Source organism: Ursus arctos, unplaced genomic scaffold, assembly GCF_023065955.2.
Source record: "Ursus arctos isolate Adak ecotype North America unplaced genomic scaffold, UrsArc2.0 scaffold_3, whole genome shotgun sequence".
In the NCBI taxonomy this organism is placed as follows: domain Eukaryota; kingdom Metazoa; phylum Chordata; class Mammalia; order Carnivora; family Ursidae; genus Ursus; species Ursus arctos.
Genome location: NW_026622985.1, coordinates 61769134 through 61788739, shown reverse-complemented (window position 1 = coordinate 61788739; position 19606 = coordinate 61769134). Strand labels below are relative to the sequence as shown.

The 19606-nt window shown below is 43.8% G+C and overlaps 1 long non-coding RNA gene across 1 annotated transcript in view; it reads left to right on the top strand.

The window, feature by feature from the left end:
• Nucleotides 1–19606, top strand: part of LOC113266467 (uncharacterized) — a 34571-nt gene that overhangs the window by 6807 nt on the left and 8158 nt on the right. The window contains exons 2-6 of the long non-coding RNA XR_007188109.2: nt 2965–3061; nt 8261–8333; nt 9158–9213; nt 10896–11122; nt 18994–19159. This is a non-coding gene — a long non-coding RNA (uncharacterized LOC113266467). The remainder of the gene's footprint in view (nt 1–2964; nt 3062–8260; nt 8334–9157; nt 9214–10895; nt 11123–18993; nt 19160–19606) is intronic.

Genomic DNA, 19606 nt, shown 5'->3' with positions numbered 1-19606 from the left:
ATATTTCAACACCATTTAATCCAGGGATTCCCCAGGTCCTTTTCCTCTGTGGGTTTTTTATAGATTTTCTACAATTTTAATAAGCCCAAATCTCCTCGGCCCCTTGCTTTTGCTGCACACAGGCCCTCCACACCTGTGTGTCAAAGTCCTGTCTGGTTTATTCTCTGAATCAATCAAGCATGTTCTTGGAGTGACCAGTTGTTGCTGCTCTTGCGTTTTTATGGGGCAGGGGTGGGAAGGTGGGACAGATTTTAATATTGTAGGAAAAGCCTCCAATGGGTCATCAACACAAAAATGACCAGCTCTGGACACGTAAATCCGTATTGTTTCATGTTGCCTTTAGCTTAATTTACACAGGTGAGAAGGCCACAGACATGTCAAAGCAGAGGCCTCCGAAAATCTTAATCTGGCTTTGACCTTGGCAGTGCCCGAGGAGAGTTCTTCTCTCCTGTTCTGTTTCATGTGTTTCATGACGCCTGCTGCCCACGAAGCCACAGAGAGTGGGGCCATGTCTCTACCGCTGCTACAGGAGCCCCCATAAGGACACTAATGTTTGTGCACAGACCCTGTTTCCTTGGGCTCCAAAAGCTGCTCCCCTCAAGGTGCTGTATTTGAGCTGTGTGCCCTGGAGTCCTCCTTGGGTTCTGTACTGGTAGGAGAGGATCGCCCTGCTCCCCTGTTTGGAGCCACACTTTGTCACTGACCAAAGCTCCTTGTGGCCCCTTATCCCACTCGGGCCCCTACTTAAAGGGCCTGTATCCACAGGGCTCACACACAGTTCTGTGGGTCCTCACTGTCACCTGCCCCAAGCCCTGTCATCGTGGGCTCCCCCAACTTCAGTCTGGGTCACTCCTACCCTTGTGTAGATGAATTCACATCAAGAGAGGCCTTGGGTTGGCCTGTAGCCTCGAAGCTGCTAGTGTGTCTGAACTTGGTCGTTCTGGTGGTGGGGCTGCTGATTCCTCACATTCTTAACTGCATCATTGGTGGGCCTGTTTTGTGTGTTCCTGGAGAAACTCCCCAAGGCCTGGGCTGTAGGCCTCCTGCTGCTTTTGTCCTCACATAATTCCCTGTTTTCAGTCTCTCTGGCTAGAGTGGCTTCTGCTTCCTGCTTGGAGCCCTGACTGATATGGCATGTCTGTTCCAGTTCATTCCTGCAATATCTTTGGGGTAGCCATTTATATCTTGCTTCCAGATGAGTCCCAAATAGAATACGGCCATGGGCCATATGTGACAAAAACTGGCTTCGAATTCAGTTTCCAGAGGCTTAGTTTTTAACACTGCATTGCTTTGCCTCACCTGAACAGAGAAGATGGGGGAGGAAGAAAACAATGCCAGGGCAGAAAGAGAAAGAAGCCCTTAAATGGCATCCGTTCCTTCTCTTCCAGCACTAGGCTGCCTTCTTCCCCAGACTCCAACATGACCGGCCTTTCTGAAAGGACGTGTACATCCTGGCTGTCAAGCCATTCCCTTCCTGGTACTATAAGCAGGCAAATGGAGATCCTAACATCCCCCAAAGTGCTAGACAGCTGAAATGCTTAAGGAAATTCTGCTCCACCTCTGTGGCTTCATTCGCAAGTATCCTTTGCTTATCTTCTAGGCTTGGATAATTGGCTCATCCTCCAGAACCCCATAGTTCTCTAGGTAGCTCATTCATATTTTCAGCGAACTTTGCACTATGGTATGGTTACTTGTATGCATCTCATACCTCCTCTGCCAGACTAAAACTGCATCTTACCTTTGTATTCCCCATTCACTTGACCAATGCACAGAGCCAGGCCCCGTGTTCGGCCCTGACAATCCAAAGATGAATAGGATGCAGCTTTCATAGTCAAGGAGCTGCAGGTCTGGTGGGAACAGGTCGATACAGTATAATACAACCTAAATATAAAAATAGAAAAATGCAGAATTGTCCAAGGCTGGGGCGAGGCACAGAGGAAGGCTTGTGGCTCAGAAATGGCTCTCGGGGGGGGGGGGGGGGTCATTGCGAGCTGAGGTTTTGAAGTCTGGGTAGGAGTTTTCCAGACAGGGTAGGGGAGGGTGTTTCAGATAGAAGAGAGAGCATGGGCTTGGTGGAATTTGGGTGGCCAGAGCTCAGGATGGGCAGGAGAAGCATGGAGAGAGGAGGCAGGGGTAAGTTAGGAAGCGGTGGGCTAAGAAGGGCTCAGGAAAGGCTTGGCCTAGAGTAAGTGCTACACAAATGATTTCTGCATGAGAAAACACGTTATTGCTATTGTTTTGCAAGTCACATGGAGGTTTTGTCCTGTGGACTGCCCGAGCTCTACTTTCATGCAGAGCTCTCTTTCCAGGCTTATTCGAACCATCCATCATGGTGAGAGCATGTCCCTGAATGTTGGGGGAGGGCATCATAGGGGAGAGCCAGAGGGAGGGCTGGCCTCCCACGAAGCCTCCAGCAGACAGCCAAGCTGCTCTTTAATCAGGGCTCCTCCGATCACTCTTGCCCTGTATTCAATCTGTGGGTCTTGATTTGGCTGTTATAGAGCTGTTCTCTTTCCTAACTTCAAAGTCCATGTTTTTATTAAAGCCTCTGAAATCGTTTTCACCCTCCAATTTTGGTCTCTTCCCATTGTCCTTTTTCATCCTGGTGAGGAGGCTTAGTTGTGCTCCCCATTCTGGGCTCAGAAACATGAGCTACAGTGCCCCCCCCCATAGCCCCCTGGCCTTGGTGCTCACCCCTGCCTTACTGTCAGCCCGTGTGGGAAGCTGGGATGGCTTTTATATCTTCCAGGGGCACAGTTTTTATTTTCTTCTGTGAGATATAGGAACCTCCCTTGCCCTTAGTGCCAGTATCTCTGCCTGTCCAGAGGTGAGGTGGAAAGAGCAATGAGTTTGCGTCTTAGCACAAATGCACACTCTGTGCATGACCTTCAGCAAGTTATGTAGCCGATTCAGTTATTCAGCCAAGTCTCGGTGTTTCTGTCTGTAATGGGATTTACCTTGCAGGGTCTTTCGGCAGATTCGATGTCCAACTCCATGTAATGGGAAGCATACGACACACTGCAACGTGCTGCCTCCTGCTGGCTGCGTGGTCTTGTGCAAGGTACTTGACCTCTTGCGTCTCAGTTGCCTTATCTGTAACATGGAAATAATAATCATTTATCTGCTTCATAGGGTTGTTGTGGAGATTACATAACGTAAAGTATGTAAAGTGCTTGGAGCAGTGCCTGGAACATAGTAAGTACCGTGTGAGGCCTAACACAATTAATTCCTCTGCTGTTACAACAGCCCTACGCTGAGTCCTGTTATTCTATACATTCTGCAGAGGAGGAAACGAGGCACAAAGAAGTTAAGTAACTAGTTAAAGATTCTTAACTCTCCATCAGTGTTGTCCAGTGGAACATCCTGGGATGATGGAAATGTTCTGTGATCCGTGCCATCCAATATGTGTGGCTACTGCAAACTTGGGAGCGTGGTAGGCAGTCTGCCCCCAGTACACCCCCCCCCCAAGATGGCCACTTCCTAATCGCCAAAACCGTGACTGTGTTTCATGGCATGACAAAAGAGTTTTGTAGACATGATTGAGTTAGGGATCTTGAGATGGGGAGATTATCCTGGATTATCTGGACAGGCCCAAAGTAGCCCCAGAAGCCTTATAAGAAGAAGGCAGAGGAGTCAGAGCCAGAGAGAGAGCTCTGAAGGTGTTACGCTGCTAGCTTTGAGGATGGAGGAAGGGACCACGAGCCGAAGAATGTGAGCCTGCCTCTATTAGCTGGAAAAGGAAAGGAGACAGTTCTCCCTTAGAGCTTCCAGAAGGAATGTGGCCCCACTTATCCCTTAAGTTTAGTCCAGTGTGGGCCATTTTGAGCTTCTGTCCCAGAACTGTAAGATATTAAGCATGTGTGGTTTTAAGCTGCTAAATTTGTGGTAATTTGTTATAGTTATAGGAAGCTGATATACTGACAAACTGCATTTCTAATTTTGTTTAACTTTGCTTAGTTTAAATTAACATGTAAATCGCCACAGTTGTCTAGTGGCTACTGTGTTGGATAGTGCAGTTGTAGATAGTAAATTGTAACCACAAAGTGTTGTTAATTGGAGATGTTCATAAGTGTTGTTAATTGGAGAGGTCTGATAAAAAGCAGTTCCATGTAGAAGATTCCATCTTTGCTCCTGCCTGTCCATTCATCCATCTGGGGATGTAGACATCAGAATGATCATGAGTGGTGGAATTGCCAACCCTTTCTTCATGATTCATTCCTGGTAGGGATTTGTCCATTTCATCTAGGTTATCCAGTGTGTTAGCATACAGTTGTTCATATTTTGCTTACAGTCTATTTTATTTATGCGACATCAGTAGTCATGTCCCGTCTCCCATTCTGATTTTAGTAATTTGAGTCTTCTCTCTTTTTCTTAGTGTAGCTAATGGTTTGTCAATTTTACTGATATTTTCAAAGAGCCAACAAATTTTGCTTTTGTTCATTTTCTCTATTGCTTTTCTATTCTTTATTTTATTTATCGCTCCTCTAATCTTTACTATTTCTTTTCTTCTGCTAGCTTTTGGGTTAGTTTTTTTCCCCCCTAGTTCTTTAGGGAAGGCAAGACTGTGGATTTTTCTTCTTTCCTCCTGTAAGCATTTGCAAGTATAAGTTTCTCTCCAGTTTTTACTACATTCCGTAAGTTTTAGTATGTGTGTTTCATTTTAATTTGTCTCAAGGTTTTTTCTAATTTCCCTTATGGTTTTTTCTTTGACCCATTTGTTGTTTAGGAGTGTATTTTTAATTCCCATACATTTGTGAATTTTCCAGTTTTCCTTCTGCTATTGATTTCTTTGTTGAAATTCTCATTTTATTCAAGTATCATTTTTAAAATTTCCTTTGGTTCTTGGTGCTTTGTGTTTTAGCTCTTTGAGGATACTTAAAGATAATTTTTTAAAAAGTCTTTGTCTAGAAGTCTAATGTCTGTGTTTCCTCAGGGATAGTTTCTGGAGATATATTTTGTTTCTTTGAATGGGACATGTTTTTCTACTTCTTTGTACACTTTATTTTTATTTAATTTATTTTTTGTAGGAAATTGGGTATTTGAAAAATAGTCACTGGGGCACCTGGCTGGCTCAGTTGGTAGAGCATGCAACTCTTAATTTCTGGGCTATGAGTTTGGGCCTCACATTAGGTATAGAGATTACTTAAAAATAAAATCTTAAAAAAATAAAAATAAAATAGTCACTTCTCCCAGTCTTTACAGATTGGCTATGTGCTTGGTCATTCCTCTACTTACTAGCAGGACATATTTTGAGTCTTAGAATCAACCCAAGGTGAAGGCTTAAGATCTTTACAAATCTTTTCTGAACACATGTTTTATCTGGACCTGTGTGTGGCTTTTTGAATTCCCCTGTAGATACAGGGAATTGAGTATTTTTGAACATCTTACTTTCCCAAAGAGCTTCACCTCAGCTTCTCCTCAAGACCTTAAATGTTTTTTCTTTTTTAAAACAAGATTTTATTTATTTGTTTGTTTGACAGAGAGAGAAAGAGTACCAGTAGGCAGAGCGGCAGGTAGAGGGAGGGGGAGAAGCAGGCTCCCTGCAGAGGACCCTGGGATCATGACCTGAGCTGAAGGCAGACACTTAACTGACTGAGCCACCCAGGCAACCCAGGACCTTAAATGTTTTATTGTATGCCTCTGTTTGCAAACTCTTGCTCAGGTACCTGCAACTTTTATGAACTGTGCCCACTGCTTTGTGCTATTTTTCCCAGCCCGAGATGCAAGCTATGCCACTTTTCCCCACTAAGCTGCAAGTTAGGCAGAACAGAGACCAGTCCTTCGGGAAGCTCCCAGACAAGTTCTAACATGGCAAATCAAGTCTGCTTTGCTCCCTCTGGTTCAAGGGAGGAAAATGGGAGCTGGGTTAATACCTCCTTCAGTCCAAGAGTGTTCCATACTGGGGGCGGGGCAGGGGGAGGAATGGGACAAGGATCAGCAAACATGTCACAAAATTTCCTACCATTTTGAATATGGATTTTCTTGATTGGAGATTTGTTTGGTTGCTGTCGACCTTTGACTGTTTTCCAGAGCTCCTATAAAGTTACTTTGGCTGCTCACTAGTTGTTTTCAAAAAGTGTTTCTATGGGGGAATGAGAGCCTGGAGCTTCCTAGTATGCCATTTTTCTACTAATATTTAATTTTCTTGTTGATAACCTGTATTTGTGAGTTTTTTATAAAGAACAACTGTTTCTCTTATAATAAGAAAAGGTAAAGATTTTTAAAAGAGACGAGATCTTATTATGAAAGGTCTCACGATAGCGAAAGAAATATAAACTACATAATAAACAAAAAATACAAACTACATAATAAACAAAAAATACAAACTACATAATAAACTTTATCATAGGTGCTTGGAAACTCAAGTGGAACCACCTTTGGCATAGAAGTGAGACCACAAACTGAGCTCTCAGCTAAAATCTTGTATAGTTAACATAAACCTAGCATAATACCCAGCACCTCGAGAAGATGGCATCAGGAAAAGTGCCAGAATCTGAGGCTGATCCCCCATTTCTCTCCAGAATGTGCTCAGCGAGAGGATAATGGGCAGGGTCACCCATACTGTTTAAATTCTCTCTCCTTCAAATGCATATGCTTTATTTATATCATTTTTTAAATGTATATTTGTTTAGACTTTAGTCTCTATGAATAGAATTACAAAATGATACGAAGAGGTAGAAAAGATAACTTAAGCAAATGGCAAGATGTACTATATTCTTAAATGAGAGATCAAGTATCATAAATATTTCATCTTTCTCTATTAACAGATCACCAACATAAAATTCCAATGAAGTATATATACAGGATATTTTGCAGGGAACATGACAAAAAATAATTCAAAATCTCACGTGACAAAAGAGCTAAACCAGGAATATGAAAGATGATTCTGAAAAAAGTGAGCGTGAGAGCAGAGGGTGATGCCAGTTAGTTTTTCCCGGCATTAAATCACACTGTGAAGTTATAATAAACTTTGTGGCACTGATTCAGTAGTAAATGCAACAATGGAATAGGATAACAGAGAAATAGCCTTTTATATTTACATTAAATATTTGACAAAATAGGCATTATAAATTAATTTGGAAAAAAGACCAACATTACATATAAACGTGTGGGATAACTGACTGGCATTTTGTAATGAAGTACTATTTAGGTCATCATTTTTTATTATGAGCCAAAATAAATTCAAGATGGATTTATTTTCAAATATTGTAAAAAGTTAAAAATTTGAGTTAAATATTTATTAGACCTTTTGTGGAGGAAGAATTTTTAAGTTTAAAAGTAATAGAAAAAGTTCACAGGTGAAAAGTATGACTGACTTAACTCAAACAATTTTAACTGCCCTTAAAATGAAAAAATAAAAAGCCAAAAAACACCCTGGAAAATATGTTCAATCAGTTTTATTGACAAAGGCAGTTTATCATACAAAGGGCTCATCTAGACTTTAAAAAATAATCAAAGCATTAAAATCAACAGTATTAGGCGACATCAAATGGTAATCGATAATTCGCAGAGTAGGAATTATAACAAATGAATAAACATGAAACGTATTCAACCTTACAGATTATCTCAGAAATGCAAAATTAAACAAAAGTGAGAAATAATACTTCACCTCTTAAATAAGCTAAAATAAATGTTTTTAATGGTGATGCCAAATATTAGAGATACAGTAGAAATGATATTTACACTTGTTACTGATGGCATTATAAAGTGGTATATATTAATCAGGAGGATTAGACCATGTGGCTCTAACAAGTAACTTGAAAATCTCAGTGGCTGAGATTTTTCACAAAAGCTGATTTCTCACTTACTCAAAGCCCAATGGCTGTTTGTTGTGGTTCTTCTCCATGTGGTGACTCAGGGGTCTCTAGTACTATCTCAATGTATGGTTTTTAGCATCACTTGGCAGATGGAAAGGAGGTGTGGAAACCACAGCCTCCCTGAAGTATCTTGGATGTGTGTCATTTCTGCTCAAAGCCCATTGGCCAGAACTAGTCACTAGTGAAATAGTTACAAGAGAGCTGGAAAGTGTAAGGAAGCCCAACAAGTGAATAAATGTGAAATGTTAAGTATTTAGTGAATTCTGCTCTTTTGGAAATGAATTTACAGTAGAAGTCAAATGCAATAATAATTTCACTTCCGAAGATGTATTTTCAGAAAATAGAAAAACGGTAAAATGTAAATACATAAAAACGATCATCGTTATATTGTTTATAATGATGTAACTGCACCATAATTACTACCATTGCCCTCTTATCCTCAGTGCAGTGAATTGGTCTCCGGCTGCAGGGTAACCGGAAATGGAAACACGCAGTGTGGGCACAGCTTCTTGCCAGGTAGGATCTGCCAGAATTAAGTCATCCCGCACAAAGTCTCCCCTCAAGACCTCAACACCAACTCCCTCCTGTGCGTTGCTAATTCTAAACTTGGCTCCTGATCATGCTGTTCTTTTTACCAGGTGCCTGCCATCCTCCACTATGATTCTTGATATTGATTCTGGCTTTGACCCCTCATACCACCCTTGTCTCGTGCCTGGATTTGGGATTCCATTGAGACACTGGCAGTCTGAGGGCCACTGATGGCCTTCAGACGTGTTTACTTGACCTACACAGTGTCTCGATAAACTTTGAGTTCCTAGTCCACATTTAAAATTGGGAGATTTCACATATATACCCAAATTTCAGACTTATATTTAAAAATTGCAAACCTGATAGCCTGGAAGCTTCTGTGTTTAGGCTGTACTGTTTATCCCAGTGGTTCCCCCCCCATGTTACTTCTCTTGCTTCACTCATCCACCTGTGGGCCCCAGAGATGATGACTCCTTGCTTAGAACAATCACACTGCTTACCCGACCAGTACATTGGGTAGATTTGTTTCTCTGCCACTTCAGAGAAGTACTTCATTGCCTTCAAAAGCAACTTTATGATGATTAGTAAGAACCAGAATACTTTGCCAGCTTTTTCGGAGTACCCTGCGAGGGCTGGTGGGGGTCACAGCTTTGTATCGCTGAGGCCAGGAGAGCTAGCCCCTTCCTGGAGGTCAGCAGGTCTCAGCCTTCTTCCTTGGCTCTCTCTACTGCTGCGCCCAATCTTCTGTCTCTGGGTCACCTCTTCTATTTGTTCCCCAGGCAAATGGCAGCTGATTGGCTTTCTCTTGGCAGGCACAAGTGGGTGCTAATGAATGGAAGAATGTGCTGTCCTTACACCTGATAAAGAGGTAATTGACCCCCACCTCCTCTCTCTCCACCCTCAGTATTTCTTTTTATGTGCAATAATCTGCATAGGCAAGACAGAGACCCCAGCTTAGATCCTAGTTTAGGAGTTACACTTAACTAAGAGCTCACAAAATGCTTAGATGTTATTCCAAGATGCAGAGTTTCCAGCAGTGTCGTGACTGAAAACATAGATCAAAGGGCTTAGGTGTCCATCTGTCTGGCTGTCCATAAGTCCTTCCATCCATCCACCCCTCCAGTTAGCACTTATTTGATGCCTACTCCCAGCCAGGTCCTGTTACGGACTCTGTCCTCACCATGCTGAAAGGTGAGCCCTATTTTACTGATGGGAAGAAGGGCTCAAGGGATTAAAGTAATTTGCTTACAGTTCTAGAACTCAGAGATGAAAATCACCCTCTGACCATTATAGTCAGCAGTTCTGCCCTGAAGTTCACTGTCTAGTAGTGACTATTTCGGGTATGATTATTATGAAAGTGTTCTAAATTTCAAGTTGAATATTCCTTCCATTGTCTCAGTTATCCGATTTTGCCAAAAGTGCTTGGGGGATGAAATTATTTGGAAAATTATTTCAATACACACGGCCTCAGAATGTTCTACTTAGTAATGAGTGTTCTACTTAGTAATGAGTATCAAAGGCCTTTCAAAATGTCCACTTCGTGGATGTGCTCATTTGTGTTTGCTCTCTCTGGATTTTCCTTCTCCCACATCTCAAGCAAGTTGTCAGGCCCTTATCATTTCTTTGCCTTAGGGAATTTTTGCAGGACAGTATAAACAAAAACTGCTCAAAGTCTATGATTCCTCCTGTATTTTGTAAACGCTTATGGCAGATTAGTCTGTGTCTCCAGGAGGAGGGTGATGGGAGAGAGGTAGAGGGCTCTAAGCTGACTCCCAGACTGAGGTGTGGTTTCTGGCCAGCGAGTTACACAAGTGATGTGGGATCCACTCCCACCCCATGGCCGTACCAGGGGAGGTGTACAGACTTCAAGGGGATGGCTTTGTGGGGCCTCCTAGAGATTTGTCTCAGTGCAAGATTCTGGGGACAGGGCATCATCCTGGGGGCAGTCAGGGAAAGGGGAATCTCAGTGAGGACGGTGAATCCATCTTCTGCCTATCCAGTGGAATAGGGCCTTACTGTCAGAATGCAGTTGATTATAAAAAGTGCACATAGAGTTCACGCCAGAGTTCCAAAATGCTTAGGATGAAGAATTTTTGCTACTTCTCCTTCGTCTCCTAAATCAGAGCCAGATCTCTCAGAGTGGTTTTCAGGTCCTCCCTGCTTCCAAGCTGGGCTTCGTTTCCAGCAGGATCCCTCTGCTCTGGGGACTTGGAGGGTACCCCAACCACTGTGGAACATGGATCCCTGTGTACTCTCCTGCCTCCAAGCCTTTGCACATGCTGTTCCCTCTGCCTGCAGAGCTCTTCTCTATTCTCTGGGAAGCTCATCTTTTAAGGCCCTCGAAAAGTCTTCCTAGACCCTTCTCTCTTAACACACACACACACACACACACACACACACACACACACACCCCACACGCACAGCAGAATTAATCATTCTCACTTTTGTGCTTGATGGCATTTAATCAAAGTTAACAACTTAGGACCAACATTGTGAGCATCTTGAGGTCCGGTGCTGTGTCTGATTCACCTCTCCTTCCCTGGGACCTAGCACAGAGCCTGGCACATAGGAGGTGGTCCAGCAAATGTCTGCAGAATGCATGTATCAGCATGAGTGGAAGCACTGAGGACTCAAGGAGCCTATAGGTTGGAGAGGGGACATCCATGCTCCACGCCCAAAGCCTGCTATGAATGGACAGCTCTGAGCAAGGCTCTCCTTCAGCCAGGACAGGAATCCTATGTCAAATCGACCAACTGCCTGGAGTCACACTGGCAGAAGTATGTAAATCTTGGGTTTAATCATGATTCAAGTGTTCTTTTATTATCAATCAAGTATTGATTCAAGTATCTTTTATTTCATACCCTTTGCTCCTTTGTGGTTCTCCTAAACTTGACATTTTTATAAGAAAAGAAATGGGGATTGACAAAGCAACTACTAGGTGTTTGATTTAGGTTGTTTCACAACACGGTGGGTGGGTATCACTGTTCCCATTTTACAGATGTTAACCTAGGCTTAGAAAAGGCAAGTAACTCTCTCTTGTCCTTACAGGAGAAAGAGGTCAGATGCAAGCTCAGGTTTGACTTACCTATCAGGCACTAGTCTCAGTGTCCTGGGGTGGGGAGAGAAGGACCCTATTAGGATAACTTGAGGGGTGTATATTTATAGAGACATGGATTACAAAGCTATGGGGGGGGTTGTGGGGAAGGGGAAGTTCAGGATCCCGGGCTGGGAGCAGCACAGCTGTCAGCAACAGAAGAGAGGGTGCAGAGCCTCTAAAGAGAGCTGGTGAGCCACAGGCCTTCCAGCCCGACCCAGCCAGCCTGAGGCAACCTCCTGTGCTCCTCCTCCCAGGGACCAGGGCGCCCATGGACGGTCCACAGGGCTCTGCTTTCGAGGCAGAGAGCAGGGCGGAGAAGAGGGGAAATGGATCTGGAAGGACAAACAGAAGACAAGTGCACACTAGCAGCTTCTCAACACAGGCAGGCAAGAACAACCTGGACGTGGGATGGAGACACCTAACCGGGCCCCCTAGGCCCAGGGGATAGTCTTACAAAATTCCAATGACTGTGGTCCTTCAACTGCAGGTCACACTCCCACCCTGCATGGCTGTCCACTCTGTTTGGACATGGCTGTCCTCCTCTGCAGCCCCTGATGGCTGTGGTCCGTCTAAGACCTAGTGATGGAGACCAAGGGCCCTTCCTTCTGTGACCCTTGTTTCAAACAGTCACCACAGGAGACTATCTGAGGCCCCAAGGATTCCATCTCTTCGTAGCATCTAATTTCCCTTTGAGTGAGAAGAGAGCAGTGGGCGGCAGGCCAAGCGGGGCTGTTTCTCTCCCCACCATCCACTCCTAGCATCCCATCCCATTTGGGAAGAGAAGGGCAGCGCTGTCTTTCCATCAATTTCTCTCACGCTTGCTTCCCGCACCTTTTCTCCTTCTTAATCTACCCGTGGCTCCTAAAAGGATTAATTAGAAAGATGTGAGCAGGGGCTGGAACGTCAGAAAACAATCGTCACTTTCCTATCTGACCTCTCTCACCAGCTGCAGAATTAACAAATTGAATGTCCCCAGCAGACAGGAGTGGCACATGATACGGAGTTCATTACGAGCCTCGCCAGGGCCTGTGTGCGAAGCCCCGTTTAAACAACTCTTGCTGATTAAATTCCTCCCGGGCACTCCCGCCAGACGCTGTTAGAAAATACTCACATCCAATAGCTTTTTAATTTTTTTTTAAACATGTGCCAATTATTTGCCTGCTATCTGCAGGTGCTGGCAAGCATCACGGCCGGCCTCACTGTCTACACTCTTATCCACTCGGCGCCTGCCTGGGGGCTCACGTTGTCAGGAATAGGACCCTGGGCTCTGGTCTGGGCTGTCAAAAGCTCTCCAGCCACCCTCCAGGGCTGGCCTTCCCTGCCCCCAGCCCCACACGTCTCACCTTCTGGAGCTCACAACTCTCTCGAATGTTTCAAGGTGACAACACAGACCCGGGTGACCTGCTGGAAGTGGGGCCCAGAGGGGGAGGCACGAATTCATGCCTGGGCCAGTGCCAGCTGCCTCCCAGCCAGGGTGTGCTTCAAACCTGAGCCAAGCAGGGACATATAATCGCCACCTCCGGGAGCAGGGGGAGGGCAGTGAGATCCCGTGTGCGGAAGGGTTTGGCACTTACTCACGGCTCCTTTAAAATAAGTCTCACAATGCACTTTTCTTCATGCTCCCACTTCAACCATCCTGATTACTGAGTTCATTCCTCATTTGATGCTTAATTAAAGCTAACGAAGTTCTTAGTCATTTAATAGATGCCGACTAATCTCTACAAGTGGGGGGTTAAAATATAAGCTAGAGAATTTTTATCAATGTTCATGGTTTTTAAGCAAAGTAAAAGGGAAGTTTTACCACTAATAGATTCTGCACTGTGTTCCACGGTCACCACCCCTCCTCTTCCCCCTTCACTCCCAGGAATGGTGACCTGTCCCACTGCTACCAGCTCCTGAGATGGCACCTGCTCGGTGGTTTCCCTTTATCCACTCTACACCTTTGGAACTCACTTTTTTATCAGCCTCTTCTCTAGTTTTCCAATGTGAGTGGCTATCTCATCTTACTGACAGTAGCACCTCGGGCTCTAAATGAACACTTCTGACCCATCTTCCTTGGGGAGTCCTGTCTCGCCCTCTGATGGTGCCCCCAAACCAGTCGATGGGTATTCTCTCCCCGGCACCTTCACCCTTGGTGCTTATGGTTCTCCTGCTTCCCATCAAGGGAACGGAGAACCCCGCCTCCCACCTTGAGTCCACGGACACAAATAAGTAGTTCCAAGGAATTGCAGGTGGAATTGAGGAAGTGAGCATGTTTATCTCCAAGAAGGGAGGACTCGGGTGGGGGAGCAGCAAGGCATCTGTGTTCAGCTGTCCAACAGGCACTTGTGTGGGAAAGGTGGTAGACTCGTGCTCTGAGTCCATACGTGGGAGAACCAGGATGAATGGCAGGGGAGCAATGGAGAAACACGTTTCAGCTCAATGCGAGAAATGAATTTATTCTAACAACCTGAGCGGCCCCGAGAGGGAACTGACTGCACCACTAGGTCGTGAGTTCCTGACCGCTGGTGGTGTTCAAGCAGAGGACAAATGACCTGTTGGTGAGTATGTAGGGCTGGGTGGGAGGTAGGGAGAGGGTTAGAAGGGCTTCCAGATGAGCATCAGTGACCGGTTTAGACCTTTTAAAAATGATCTTCCAATTTGAGATTTTATGACTCTTCAGAAATAAGCATAGTCTTTTCTAGCCACAGCACCTTAGAGGCTTCTCTTCGGGAAGGACGGGGTGGTCCTAGAGGGAACCCAGGAGAAAAGACAACCTCATTCAAAGATTAGGGAGAAAAGAGAAAGAAAACAAAAGGATTTTAAAAAGCACAACAGATTGGGCCCATGCAGTGTAGGGGCACTATCTTATATACTTTCATAGCCTAAAAATGATCACTATGTTAAAGCTCTGTACAATTTTAAATATTTATTATAGCTACATGGTTAGGGAGAAGAGTTAAGAAAACTCAGTAAAATTTAGAATTCAGAAGTATGGATTTCTGATTTAACAAGGTTTGTGCTTCGTGGTATATCACTGCGCCCCCCGCCCCCACAATGTGGCAGCATAAAACTCACTAAAATGCAAGCAAACAAACAAACAGATAGTAATTCTTTGACAAAATTTAAGACAGGTTCTGTGTTAAACTCTCGGGATAATTGTTATTGATGGCTTTACCAATAGGAAAGAGTTGAGAAATAATTTTGGAGCATACATTCTCCAATTAAAACAGCCCACATCCAAAGATGGAAGATGGAATAACCTGAAGAGCTTCCTACTGATGCCTATATCACCAAACCACAGGGACAAGGATTAGAAAAACAGGCCATCTCTCCTCCAAAACCTTCAGAGCTGGCGGCGCTGCAGGGGTCCTCTCTCTCTCCCCAGGATGCCCCCCACCACCCCCTGCCCCTCACACCACCGCCTTCAGATTATCTTGACCTGTATCCACTCAAAAGCCACACTTGCCACAGAGCACAGGGGAACTGGAGGAAGCCACGTTGCATCATGGCTCACTTAGATACCTGGAGAGAAGCACCAGAAACAGAGTAGAGTCAGGAAGACCCGTGGACACAGTTCTGGATAAGGAAGGGGTGTCATCTTTCATGTTCTACATCTTATTTAGAGAACCTGCTAGTTGCACAAGGAAGATCTAACTTCAGCCTAGAGGCATTACCCAAGACAAAGGGCTACAGGTGCATTGACCTAGTGGCTGGTTCTTAACTCTGTACCTTAGGAAGGCAGCTGCAGCACCAGAATGTGCAGTGATGGGGGCTGCTGGACACTCCAGGCATAGGCAGCAATCTCTCCTCTCATGGATGAATGAATAGAAGAGATCACTAAGGGGCCTATGGAAAGGTTTTGCAAAGTATGGGAGACTTTACCTGATGATTCATGGTTCTAAAGCACTATTCTGTTGGAAGAAGAGAATCACGGAGCAAACCTTCTTGCTGTGAAACAGGATCAGTGAAAACTAGCTGGCTGAAATAGGGATGCAGGGAAATTCCAAAAGTAGTAGCAGAATTAAAACCCAATTGAAGATGGTGAGTAAAACAGAAGATCTTGCAGAAAATGATACCAGAAATGTGGAAGAGCAACCTGAGGAACTTCCTTGACATGGAGGAAAATGTTGAAAAGATGAAAATGGTTGTGGGTGGCAGATCTTGAGACTTAAGAGTGTACAGCAAACTGAGAATTATACATGCTTCAGAAGGAGAAACCAAAGCCAGATATTCAATAGAGCTCACCTTCAAATTGGGTTTTCCACTCTAAGACAAGAGGTATAAAAATCCCAAATTAAATACTAACAAAGTGGATTGGACAGATTATTAAAAGACTTTGCTATCATAAAAAACTTGGGTTTAATTTCAGACATGTAAAAATGGTACTATAGTATTACACATTTCATAATCAATGGAGTAATTTAATAATCAATGGATCAAAAATTAAAAAACCAATATGATCATTCAATATATATGCTTTAAAATGTTTGATTAAATCAAGACTCTTAGGCTGCAAGTCCCCTCAGATTTTGTGGTTATATATACACATATTTTCTCCCCCACAATTTTTTTTACCCTAGTTCCTATGATGGAATTTAGTTTTGAAACTCTTGTAGAAGGAGATGCAGACATTCATTCCAGTGGAAGGCAGGAATTCCTTTCAAAGCCCTAAGTGGGGGAATACGAGGGCTCAAATCAAATTGAACTGCCAACGACAGACATCAGAGGAGGGGGATCTCTCTCCATAGGAGAGAAAAGGGGGTTTCAGGACACCCGGGGGCTGGGGAAAGGAGCAGAAGAGACAGAACAAAGAGACAAATCAAACATCACCCATTTCATAATCTGATCAGGGTTGACTGTTACTATCTTCTGTCCTCATGGGTTGATGGTGATGGAATGCAGAGCAGGGATGGGCACAGCAAAGTGCTAAAGTCTTGACCATATAAACATGGGACTTATGAAACTCATTGTGGGACCTGATGTCAGCTCTCTCATCTTCCAGAGAATCTCTAGATTTATGAGATACGGACTGAATAGCTAAAGAGCTGGATAGGCCTAATCCAACAAACATGCCTCTTGCATGCTTCCTTGCCTTTGCACATGCTGTTCCTGCTGCCTGGAATGCTGCATGGAATGCTTGCCCTGCTCTGGTCCACCAGATAAACACTGGTACAAAGATCTCTCAGGCGGAAGGAGTGGCACATTTCCCTGTACACTCGTAACAACCACAGCACTTACCCCTTCGAACCAGAATGAGCTGTTTCCATGCTGATCTCCAGAATACAGAATGTGTTTTTCCAGGGAAGAGGCAATGGCTTAACCATTTCTGTATCCCTAGTCTTACAATGTACTTGCTACATATTAGATCCCAGTAAATATCAGTTTGATGAATGAAGAAAGAAATATAGAAGGGGAACTCTGAAGCTCCAGGTTGGAGAGGCCCACCTTGAGGAGAAGATAGGTGTTCAAGCTCACCAGGGGACTCTATTTTGGGCATTCTTGGTCCCTAGTGGCTGACCAGGTTTGGTTTCTCTCTAAATAGAGCAAATCAAGGGCGGGACTCTGGTGAGCATGTTTGAGTCTTCTGGAATCATGAATATTATGAGCTTGTGGAAATTTAGGACAATCTGCATCCTAAAAGCTTTAGATTGGGCTGCACCAAATGCCATCAGATTTACACGAATTTGTTGCCTTCATTGGAACACATGAGAAGATCCTGATGCAAGAAACAGCTTTAAAGGGCCATCTGCATCTGATTGCAGACCACCAATGGCTCCTGTCAGAATGGCCAAAGCTTCTGGTATAATTAATAGCCAACTGTACCTGCACAGCAGAAGATCATTGGATCCAAAACAGAGATAATAGTAGGACAGTCCTGGAACAGGCAAGATCACAGATCTGGGAATCAGGAAACCCAATCCATCACTTTGAAAGACTGGTGTCTTTGGGTTAGTCTTTTAATTCTTTGGAGGATCTCAGGTTCTTCATGTATTAAACAAAAGCATTGGATTAAATAACGTCTTTGATCTAAAAGTCTGCATTATTTTAATCAGGTAGATGCTATTCAATTGAAGCTAACCACTGATCAAGGAATGGAATAGAATTCTCCTACTTTCTATTTTAATATTTCTTTGATTAACTGACCTGTAGATTACAGGGAACAATCACAAAATTCAAGCTCTTCCTTTCATACAGTTCTGTCAGACGGATAGTCACTCCCTTCAGAAGGATATAAGAAAACTCTAAAACGTGTGTCTTACAACTTGGTGAATATATAAAATAAGACCAAACATTTGAACTCTATTTATAGTCACTGCCTATTCACTATCTTGATTCCTGGAGTTGGAAATATTAAGGACTGCTTGATCCTATAGCAGTCAATCCTTAACACTTAATAAACATCTGCAGGGCCAACACTGTTATAGGGACTCATTTTGCAAATATCACCTTATGTAGCACTTTCAACACACTTTATACCATTCAGTCCTCTTGACTACCCTCCACCTTCCTACGAGCTGTGCTCCCACCAGAGAACAGCACAGAGCACTTAGAAGTGCTGTGCTTGCAAAATCATTAACGGGAGCTTCTCCCTGGCAGTGGAAGATGTCACTCTGCCCAGAAAAGGTGTGACTCAGAGCTCTCCCCTGACCCAGAGAGTACCCTGAAGGGCAGCTACTTCTCCATAAACCTTGAGTCTGTCCAAGACATAGCCTCAAGCTTTACAAGAACAATCTTGTGGGATTTCTTATCCTTCCAACTTTGACTTGGTCAGAAATGCCCTGAGACCAGCCTTTTCAGCTATATTTTAGCACTTTTGTCTCTGGCTTCAACAGCGGCAAATAAGGGTAGAGGGACGTGAGACACTAATAGTATTTCACCCGCACACCCTTAAAATAATCTAGGCTTCTTGGGAATGGTGAGTGTTAGTTGGTTGTTTAAGTTTCACATGAAGTTTGAAGTGATGATGAGTCTCCTCAGCTTTCTCCTTCTCTGGCAGAGGCCATCAAGTCAACTTTTTGCTCTGACAAGAATGCTAAGCACCTGGGAAATCAGGAAAAGAATCAAAAGATTGGGGCTTCTTCATGTATCTTTTGAAACTGTCTTTAAACACCTTTGTTGTGAGAGATACAAATGGCTCCATGGTGAAACATACACAGTCTCTCTTTCTTTAAGGAACTCCCAGTCAGACAGGTAAACTGGTAAATTATAATACTGTATCATGGTAGCCATAATTAGTGGCCTACATGCTTAATGAACAGCCACTCTCCCTTTTTTCTTGCTAATGGAACTCCAGTTGTATTCCCATTTAACCTGCTCTGCCACGGTGGAGCAGTTAGGATGGGTCTGAATCAATCACTGCAAGTCTGATGCTCTTTTCAAGTGACCAGCCCTGGGGGTGGATATGTGACTCTGTTCTGGCCAGTAAGACTTCAGGGGAAGTCTTCTGAACATCTGAAAAGTATATTTATCCCTGACAAAAGCTATTACAAGTTTAAATTCTTTTGTTTCTTCATTCATTCTTCTTTCTTGGAACGCTATTGTATAATTATGTGACGCTTAAAATTGCAGAAGCCATTCTGTGACTTGGAGAAGAATTCTAAACAACTGTGGTTGATGAAGTAGAGATACTGGTACTTGGGTCTTTGACGGCATCATTGAAGACTAAGGCAAACCTAGAACCATCTGTCACCTGACTTCCTATTAAGGAAATAAACATTCTTCAGTTTGAGCCACAGTGAGTTAAATTTTTTGTTACTAGTAGCCAAAAGCGTTCTTGAATGTTAAAAACAAGGGAAGGGCTTTAACAAGATATATGCTACTAAATTCTTGGGGGAGGGAGGCTACACATTGAAGGCTGCACACAGGAGATGACATTTGAGCCGGGTCTTGAAGGATGAGTGGAGCTCACCTCGTGAAGAAAGTGAGGAAGAGCATTCTAGGCAGAGGCATCAGCTTGGGCAATGGAACACGGGTGCAGAAAGGCACGCTATATTTGGACATGGTGAAAAGTTCATTGTGGTTAGGATAGGTTTCGAGGGGGAAGCAGTGAGTTTATTCAGAGTCAAAGCTAAGTTTCCTTAACAAAATGCAGTGGCTTAAAGGATGTTAAAGCTTACTTGTCTCTCACACAACAGTCATGAAGGGAGTGGTCCAAGTGGTCAGGGGAGTAGCACTCTGGCTG